Raw genomic sequence first — 9,278 nt, 5'->3', positions numbered from 1 at the left:
TAGAGGGAGGGTAGAGGGAGGGGAGGAGGGAGGGAGAGGTAGAGGGAGGGGAGGTAGAGGGAGGGTAGAGGGAGGGTGAGGAGGAGGGAGGGTAGAGGGAGGGTAGAGGGAGGGAGGAGAGAGGGAGGGTAGAGGGAAGGTAGAGGGAGGGTAGAGGGAGGGAGGGTAGAGGGAAGGTAGAGGGAGGGGAGGGTAGAGGGAGGGTAGAGGGAAGGTAGAGGGAGGGTGAGAGGGAGGGTAGAGGGAGGAAGAGGGAGGGTAGAGGGAGAGGGAGGGTAGAGAGAGGAGGGTAGAGGGAGGTAGAGGGAGGGTAGAGGGAGGGTAGAGGGAAGGTAGGGGAGGGTAGAGGGAGGGTAGAGGGAGGGTAGAGGGAGGGAGAGGGTGAGGGAGGGGAGAGGAGGAGGGTGGAGGAGGGGAGGGTAGAGGGAGGGGAGGGTAGAGGGAGGGTAGAGGGAAGGTAGAGGGAGGGTAGAGGAAGGTAGAGGGAGGAGGTAGAGGGAGGGTAGAGGGAGGGTAGAGGGAGGGAGAGGGAGGGTAGAGGGAGGGTAGAGGGAGGGTAGAGGAGGGGAGGGTAGAGGGAGAGTAGAGGGAAGGTAGAGGGAGGGTAGAGGGAGGGTAGAGGGAGGGGTAGAGGGAGGGTGAGGAGGGAGAGGAGGGTAGAGGGAGGGTAGAGGGAGGAGGGTAGAGGAGGGGTAGAGGGAGGGTAGAGGGAGGGTAGAGGGAGAGGAGAGGAGGGAGGGAGAGGAGAGGGAGGGGAGGAGGGTAGAGGGAGGGTAGAGAGGAGGAGGGTAGAGGGGAGGGAGGGTGAGGAGAGGAGGGGAGAGAGGGAGGAGGTAGAGGGAGGGTAGAGGGAGGGTAGAGGGGAGGGTAGAGGGAGGTAGAGAGGAGGGTGAGGGAGGGGAGGGTAGAGGGAGGGTGAGGGAGAGGTAGAGGGAGGGTAGAGGGAGGGTAGAGGGAGGGTAGAGGGAGGGTAGAGGGGGTAGAGGAGGGTAGAGGAGGAGGGTAGAGGGAGGGTAGAGGAGGGGAGGGTAGAGGGAGGGTAGAGGGAGGGTAGAGGAGGGTAGAGGGAGAGGTAGAGGGAGGGTAGAGAGAGGGTAGAGGGAGGGTAGAGGGAGGGTAGAGGGAGGGTGGGGGAGGGTAGAGGGAGGGTAGAGGGAGGGTAGAGGGAAGGTAGAGGGAGGGTGGAGGGAGGGTAGAGGGGAGGGTAGGGGAGGGTAGAGGGAGGGTAGAGGGGAGGGTGAGGGAGGGAGGGTAGAGGGAGGGTAGAGGAGGGTAGAGGGAGGGAGAGGAGAGGGGGGTAGAGGAGGGGAGGGTAGAGGGAGGGAGGAGGGTAGAGGGAGGGTAGAGGGAGGGTAGAGGGAGGGTAGAGGAGGGTGAGGGAGGGTAGAGGGAGGGTAGAGGGAGGAGAGAGGGAGGGGAGGGTAGAGGGAAGGTAGAGGGAGGGTAGAGGGAGGGTGAGGGAGGAGGGTAGAGGGAGGGTAGAGGGAGGGTAGAGGGAGGGTAGAGGGAGGGGAGGGGGGGAGGGTAGAGGGAGAGGGTAGAGGGAGGGTAGAGGAGGGGAGAGGGAGGGTAGAGGGAGGGAGAGGGTAGAGGGAGGGTAGAGGGAGGGGGAGGGTAGAGGGGAGGGTAGAGGGAGGGAGAGGAGGGTAGAGGAGGGTAGAGGGAGGGAGGGAGGAGAGAGGGAGGAGGAGGAGGGTAGAGGGAGGGTAGAGGGAGGGGAGAGGTGAGGAGGGTAGAGGAGAGAGGGAGGGTAGAGGGAGGGTAGAGGGAGGGAGAGTAGAGGGAGGGTAGAGGAGGGTGAGGAGGGTAGAGGGAGGGTAGAGGGAGAGGAGGGTGGAGGAGAGGAGGGTAGAGGGAGGAGTAGAGGGAGGAGGAGGGTAGAGGGAGGGTAGAGGGAGAGTAGAGGAGAGGGTAGAGGAGGGGAGGGTAGGAGGAGGAGGGTAGAGGGAGGTAGAGGAGGGTGAGGGAGGGAGAGGAGGGTAGAGGGAGGGGAGAGGAGAGGAGGGTAGAGGGAGGGTAGAGGGAGGAGGAAGAGGAGAGGGAGGGTAGAGGAGGGAGAGGGAGGGTAGAGGGAGAGGGTAGAGGGAGGGTAGAGGGAGGGGGAGGGTAGAGAAGGTAGAGGGAGAGGTAGAGGGAGAGGGAGGGTAGAGGGGAGGGTAGAGGAGGAGAGGGGAGGGTAGAGGGAGGATGAGGGGAGGGTAGAGGGAGGAGTGAGGAGGGTAGGGAGGGTAGAGGAGGGTAGAGGGAGGGTAGAGGGAGGGTGAGGAGAGGAGGGTAGAGGGAGGGGTAGAGGGAGGGAGAGGGAGGGTAGAGGGAGGGTAGAGGAGGGGAGGAGAGGTAGGGGAGGAGAGGAGGGTAGAGGAGGGTAGAGGAGAGGTAGAGGAGGGTAGAGGGAGGGTAGAGGAGGGTAGAGGAGAGGAGAGGGAGGGTAGAGGGAGGAGAGGAGGGTAGAGGGAGGGTAGAGGGAGGGTAGAGGAGGGTAGAGGGAGGTAGAGGAGGGTAGAGGAGATGTAGAGGGAGGGTAGAGGAAGGTAGAGGGAGGGTAGAGGAGGGTAGAGGGATGGTAGAGAGGAGAGAGGTAGAGGGAGGGAGAGGGAGGGTAGAGGGAGGGTAGAGGAGGGTAGAGGGAGGGTAGAGGGAGGAGGTAGAGGGAGGGTAGAGGGAGGGTAGAGGAGGGTGGGGAGGGTAGAGGGAGGGTAGAGAGGAGAGGTAGAGGAGGGTAGAGGGAAGGTAGAGGGAGGGTAGAGGAGGGTAGAGGGAGGGTAGAGGGAGGGTAGAGGAGGGTAGAGGGAGGGTGAGAGAGGGGAGGAGGTAGAGGGGAGGGTAGAGGAGAGGGAGGGTAGAGGAGGGAGAGGAGGGTAGAGGGAGGGTAGAGGAGGAGGGAGAGGGAGGGAGAGGGAGGGTAGAGGGAGGGTAGAGAGGAGGTAGAGGGAGGGTGGAGGAGGAGGGGAGAGGGAGGGAGAGGGGAGGGTAGAGGAGGAGAGGGAAGAGTAGAGGGAGGGTAGAGGAGGAGGAGGTAGAGGAGAGGTAGAGGGAGGGTAGAGGGAGGGTAGAGGGAGGGTAGAGGGAGGTAGAGGGAGGGTGAGGAGGGTGAGGAAGGTAGAGGGAGGGTAGAGGGAGGGTAGAGGGAGGGTAGAGGGAGAGTAGAGGGGGTAGAGGGAGGGTAGAGGGAAGGTAGAGGAGGGTAGAGGGAAGGTGAGAGGAGGGTAAGAGGAGGGTAGAGGAGAGGGTAGAGGGAGGGTAGAGGGAGGGTAGAGGAGGGTAGAGGGAGAGAGGGGGTAGAGGGAGGGGTAGAGGGAAGGTAGAGGGAGGGTAGAGGGAAGGTAGAGGGAGGGTAGAGGGAGGGTAGAGGGAGGGTAGAGGGAGGGGTGAGAGGAGGGTAGAGGGGGTAGAGGGAAGGTAGAGGGAGGGTAGAGGGAGGTTAGAGGGAGGGTAGAGGAGAGTGGGAAGAGTGAGGGAGGGTAGAGGGAGGGTAGAGGGAGGGGAGGGAGAGGGAGGGGTAGAGGAGGAGGTAGAGGGAGGGTAGAGGAGGGTAGAGGAGAGGGTAGAGGGAGAGGGAGAGGGAGGGTAGAGGAGGTAGAGGGAGAGTAGAGGAGGGTAGAGGGAGGGGGAGAGAGGAGAGTAGGGAAGGTAGAGGGAGGTAGGGGAGGGTGAGGGGGAGGGTGAGGGAGGGGTAGAGGGAGAGGGTAGAGGGAGGGTAGAGGAGGTAGAGGGAGGGGAGGAGGGAGGGAGGTAGAGGGAGGGTAGAGGGAGGGTAGAGGGAGGGTAGAGGAAGGGTAGAGGGAGGGTAGAGGGAGGTAGAGAGGGAGAGGAGGGTAGAGGGAGGGTAGAGGGAGGGTAGAGGAGGTTAGAGGGAGGGTAGAGGAGAGGTAGAGGGAGGGTAGAGGGAGGTAGAGGAGAGGGAGAGTAGAGGAGAGGGAGGGTAGAGGAGGGTAGAGGAGGGTAGAGGGAGGGTAGAGGGAGGGTAGAGGAGGGGAAGGAGAGGAGGGTGAGGGAGGGTAGAGGGAGGGTAGAGGAAGGGTAGAGGAGGGTAGAGGAAGGGTAGAGGGAGGGTAGAGGGAGGAGTAGAGGAGGGTAGAGGGAGGGTAGAGGGAGGGGAGAGGAGGTAGAGGGAGGGTAGAGGGGAGAGGTAGAGGAGAGGAGGGTAGAGGGAGGGAGTGGGAGAGGAGGAGAGGAGGGTAGAGGAGAGGGAGGGTAGAGGGAAGGAGAGGGAAGGTAGAGGGAGAGAGGAGGTAGAGGAGGGTAGGGGAGGGTAGGGGAAGGTAGAGGGAGGGTAGAGGGAAGGGTAGAGGGAAGGTAGAGGGAGGGTAGAGGGGGGGTAGAGGGAGGGTAGAGGAGGGTAGAGGAGGGAGAGGGAGGTTAGAGGGAAGGTAGAGGGAGGTAGAGGGAGGGTAGGAGGAGGTAGAGGGAGGGTAGAGGGAGGTTAGAGGGAAGGTAGAGGGAGGGTAGAGGGAGGGTAGATGGAGGGTAGAGGGAAGGTAGAGGAGGGTGAGAGGAGGGTAGAGGGAGGGTAGAGGAGGGTAGAGGGAAGGGTAGAGGGAGGGTAGAGAGGGAGGGTAGAGGAAAGGGTAGATGGAGGGTAGAGGAAGGTAGAGGGAAGGTAGAGGGAGGGTAGAGGAAGGTAGAGGGAGGTGAGAGGAGGTAGAGGGAGGGTAGGGGAGGGAGGGAGAGGGAGGGTAGAGGGAGGGTAGAGGGAGGGTAGAGGAAGGGGTAGAGGGAAGGTAGAGGGAGGGTAGAGGGGAGGGTAGAGGGGAGGGTAGAGGGAGGGTAGAGGGAGGGTAGAGGAGGGTAGAGAGGAGGGTAGAGGAGGGTAGAGGAGGGTAGAGGGAGGTGGAGGAGGGAGGGAGGAGGGAGGGAAGGAGGGTAGAGGGAGGGTAGAGGGAGGGTAGAGGGGGAGGGTGGGGGGGGGTAGAGGGAGTGGGAGGGTAGAGGGAAGGTAGAGGGAGGGTAGAGGGAGGGTGGGGGGGAGGGTAGAGGGAGGGTAGAGGGAAGGTAGAGGGAGGGTAGAGGGAGGGTAGAGGGAAGGTAGAGGGAGGGTAGAGGGAGGGTAGAGGGAAGGTAGAGGGAGGGTAGAGGGAAGGTAGAGGGAGGGTAGAGGGAGGGTAGAGGGAGGGTAGAGGAGGGTAGAGGGAGGGTAGAGGGAGGGTAGAGGGAGGGTAGAGGGAGGGAGGGTAGAGGGGAGGTAGAGGAGTGACAGCGTTTGGATCACACTTGGTTGACAAACTGATTCTGGGAGAAGAAACCAAAAACATACAAATGAATCCCAAAAATTCCTGTTTTATTTAAACACATTACAACGTCATGACAAAAACACATTATTATTAATGAAATATGACGAGAAAGATAAAACATTTAGTATCCATCTCTGGATACCTAAAACCCTAAAGCCGACTGAGGTTCTGGTGGCGATACAGAACCGTGTTCTGTCTGAAACACACAGAGAACATTACGTCCTCCCAGGGCCCAGAAACACACAGAGAACATTACGTCCTCCCAGGGCCCAGAAACACACAGAGAACATTACGTCCTCCCAGGGCCCAGAAACACACAGAGAACATTACGTCCTCCCAGGGCCCAGAAACACACAGAGAACATTACGTCCTCCCAGGGCCCAGAAACACACAGAGAACATTACGTCCTCCCAGGACCTTGAAACACACAGAGAACATTACGTCCTCCCAGGGCCCAGAAACACACAGAGAACATTACGTCCTCCCAGGGCCCAGAAACACACAGAGAACATTACGTCCTCCCAGGGCCCAGAAACACACAGAGAACATTACGTCCTCCCAGGGCCCAGAAACACACAGAGAACATTACGTCCTCCCAGGGCCCAGAAACACACCGAGAACATTACGTCCTCCCAGGGCCCAGAAACACACAGAGAACATTACGTCCTCCCAGGGCCCAGAAACACACAGAGAACATTACGTCCCTCCCAGGGCCCAGAAACACACAGAGAACATTACGTCCTCCCAGGGCCCAGAAACACACAGAGAACATTACGTCCTCCCAGGGCCTTGAAACACACAGAGAACATTACGTCCTCCCAGGGCCCAGAAACACACAGAGAACATTACGTCCTCCCAGGGCCCAGAAACACACAGAGAACATTACGTCCTCCCAGGGCCCAGAAACACACAGAGAACATTACGTCCTCCCAGGGCCCAGAAACACACAGAGAACATTACTTCCTCCCAGGGCCCAGAAACACACAGAGAACATTACGTCCTCCCAGGGCCCAGAAACACACAGAGAACATTACGTCCTCCCAGGGCCCAGAAACACACAGAGAACATTACGTCCTCCCAGGGCCCAGAAACACACAGAGAACATTACGTCCTCCCAGGGCCCAGAAACACACAGAGAACATTACGTCCTCCCAGGGCCCAGAAACACACAGAGAACATTACATCCTCTCAGGGCCCATAACGGCTATGTCCTCCCAGGGCCCATAACGGCTACGTCCTCCCAGGGCCCATAACGGCTACGTCCTCCCAGGGCCCATAACGGCTACCTCTCGCCTGGCCCTCGGTCTGGCTGCATCCCACAGTAACACCTCATTCCTTATATAGTGCAGCGGATTAGAGCAGGGCCCTACGGCCCTTCCTGAAGCGTTTGAAGAGCGGGTGGATGTTGTTGCCCATGTGGGTCCTGCTGCCTCTAGAACGATACTCCATGTAGACAGAGTCATCAGCCCCAGACATGGAGCTCATGGTACCAGGCCTCCGCTGGAACTGAAGGGGAGAGAGAGAGAGAGTTTATAATATAGAACTGGAGGAGAGAGAGAGAGAGTTTATAATATAGAACTGGAGGGAGAGAGAGAGAGAGTTTATAATACAGAACTGGAGGGAGAGAGAGAGAGTTTATAATATAGATCTGGAGAGAGAGAGAGAGAGTTTATAATATAGAACTGGAGGAGAGAGAGTTTATAATATAGAACTGGAGGGAGAGAGAGAGAGAGAGTTTATAATATAGATCTGGAGAGAGAGAGAGAGAGTTTATAATATAGATCTGGAGAGAGAGAGAGAGTTTATAATATAGATCTGGAGAGAGAGAGAGAGTTTATAATATAGAACTGGAGGGAGAGAGAGAGAGAGTTTATAATACAGAACTGGAGGGAGAGAGAGAGAGAGAGAGTTTATAATATAGATCTGGAGAGAGAGAGAGAGAGTTTATAATATAGAACTGGAGGAGAGAGAGTTTATAATATAGAACTGGAGGGAGAGAGAGAGAGAGAGTTTATAATATAGATCTGGAGAGAGAGAGAGAGTTTATAATATAGATCTGGAGAGAGAGAGAGAGTTTATAATATAGAACTGGAGGGAGAGAGAGAGAGAGTTTATAATATATATCTGGAGAGAGAGAGAGTTTATAATATAGATCTGGAGGGAGAGAGAGAGTTTATAATATAGAACTGGAGGGGAGAGAGAGAGAGAGAGAGAGAGAGAGAGAGAGTTTATAATATAGATCTGGAGGAGAGAGAGAGAGTTTATAATATAGATCTGGAGGGAGAGAGAGAGTTTATAAGAAAGATCTGAAGGGAGAGAGAGAGAGAGTTTATAATATAGAACTGGAGGAGAGAGAGAGAGTTTATTGCCAAATGGTAATAGATTCATAACTGTCTGACAGTAAGTAAGGTTTTTAAATCCCTGACTTCATAACTAGACATAACTAGACCAATGTCCACATTTCATTGATTGATTGATTGATTGATTGATTGATTGATTGGTAAGAGGCGTGCATACCATTGGCCGTCCATTCTCTCCGATGACCACCTCCTCCTCTGCGTCGAGGTCTGTAGCAGCCAGAACCTTCTGGAGCAGCTGGTACTGCTCCTCTCTGGAGGAGAACATCACATTATCCTCCTCCATACCCGCCATTTTAGTGATGACCTGGTGGAGAGGAGGAGAGAGAGAGAGAGAGAGGAGGAGGAGGAGGAGGAGGAGAGAGGAGGAGAGAGAGGAGGAGGACAGAGAGAGAGGGGGAGATTAGGGAGGAGGAAGAGAGAGAGGAGGAGGACAGAGAGAGAGAGAGAGAGGGGGAAGGACAGAGATTAGATCAGTGCTTAATTTGAGCCGGAGCAAACTAGAGCACTCTTCCCCCAACTCTGTGATCAGGTCAAATTAAAAATACTTTGTCCTTGAAAGTACATTCTGGAAACTCAGAGCTCCATAGGTCATTCAGTATCTGCCGTTTACATGTGATCCGGACCGAGAGCAGGGGTTGTGGGGGCGCAGAGAAGAGGGGGGGACAGAGAGACCATGGGCTCCCTGAGTTCTTCTGCCCAAAAATATATTTATAATTGGATAAATGTAAATAAACATTTTTTTTATTTTTTTTTTATTTACACAAGGACTTATACAGGATACTACCCTCTACATCAAAACAATCAAACCAAATCAAAAATACAATACCTGAAACCTTGATTTTGGACAAAATTAACTGAATGGATTCTTACAAACAAAAACCTGCAGAAGGAAACACAGCAGAACCCGGAAATTGTTAAATATTCATCTCTTGGTAAATGTTGTTATATAAAAGCTAAGTAAATAAGGCTACTGAACAGCACCTTCAATTAGCACTGAAGTGTGAAGTCAGATGTGTGAAAACTCTTGAGCGCGACAACGGCAGTAAGGGTTTCACAGCCTCCCCAACCCCCAATGCAGAGGCCATCACAGTACAGTACCCCTTGGATATAAAAAAATAACACTGCACGGAATCAGTAGTCTATTAAAGAAACACTCAAACAGGCAACAGAAGCAGGATCCGTCCTATTGCTGTAGATATATATGGATGATTTATAAAGCCAGCCGCATTTAACCGTTAAGGCTGATAATTATAGACCTAATTAAACATTTCGGGGTTTCCTTGCCTCACTTTTCTCAGACAATAAGGCTGTTTCTTCATCTCTGCCGCCTCCTCCTCCTCCTCCTCGTTCCCGATCTCAACATGTTCATTTAGCTTTATGCGCATGGTAACATGGGGGACGGTGCCCTGAAGATGATGTTTCAGAACGGACGGCGACTGTATCCAACGTGGGAGAAAGACCCTTTCTTATAAAATTATATTCCATTTCTCAGTTTTGCACCATCATTTTTTTTTTTTATATACATAATATAACCATATACAATTTCATTATTAAAAAAGGTTTAGAGTGATGGACTGTACCATCCCCGCGGCCTCGAACTTTTGGGGTTAACAGCCAAAATCTCCCACTATCCCTTTAAAAGAATGTCTCCAGCAAAACTGTCTAAAAATATTATTTTTTTGTCCCA

The 9,278-nt window shown here is 55.0% G+C and overlaps 1 pseudogene; it reads right to left on the bottom strand.

Moving 5' to 3' along the window:
- Positions 1–6,318: 6,318 nt before the first annotated feature.
- LOC123728076 (general transcription and DNA repair factor IIH helicase subunit XPB-like) overlaps positions 6,319–9,278 on the bottom strand; it is a 72,977-nt pseudogene continuing 70,017 nt past the window's right edge.

This window comes from Salmo salar, chromosome ssa17 (genome assembly GCF_905237065.1).
Source record: "Salmo salar chromosome ssa17, Ssal_v3.1, whole genome shotgun sequence".
Taxonomy (NCBI): Eukaryota; Metazoa; Chordata; class Actinopteri; order Salmoniformes; family Salmonidae; genus Salmo; species Salmo salar.
This window is presented reverse-complemented; position numbering and strand designations above follow the sequence as displayed.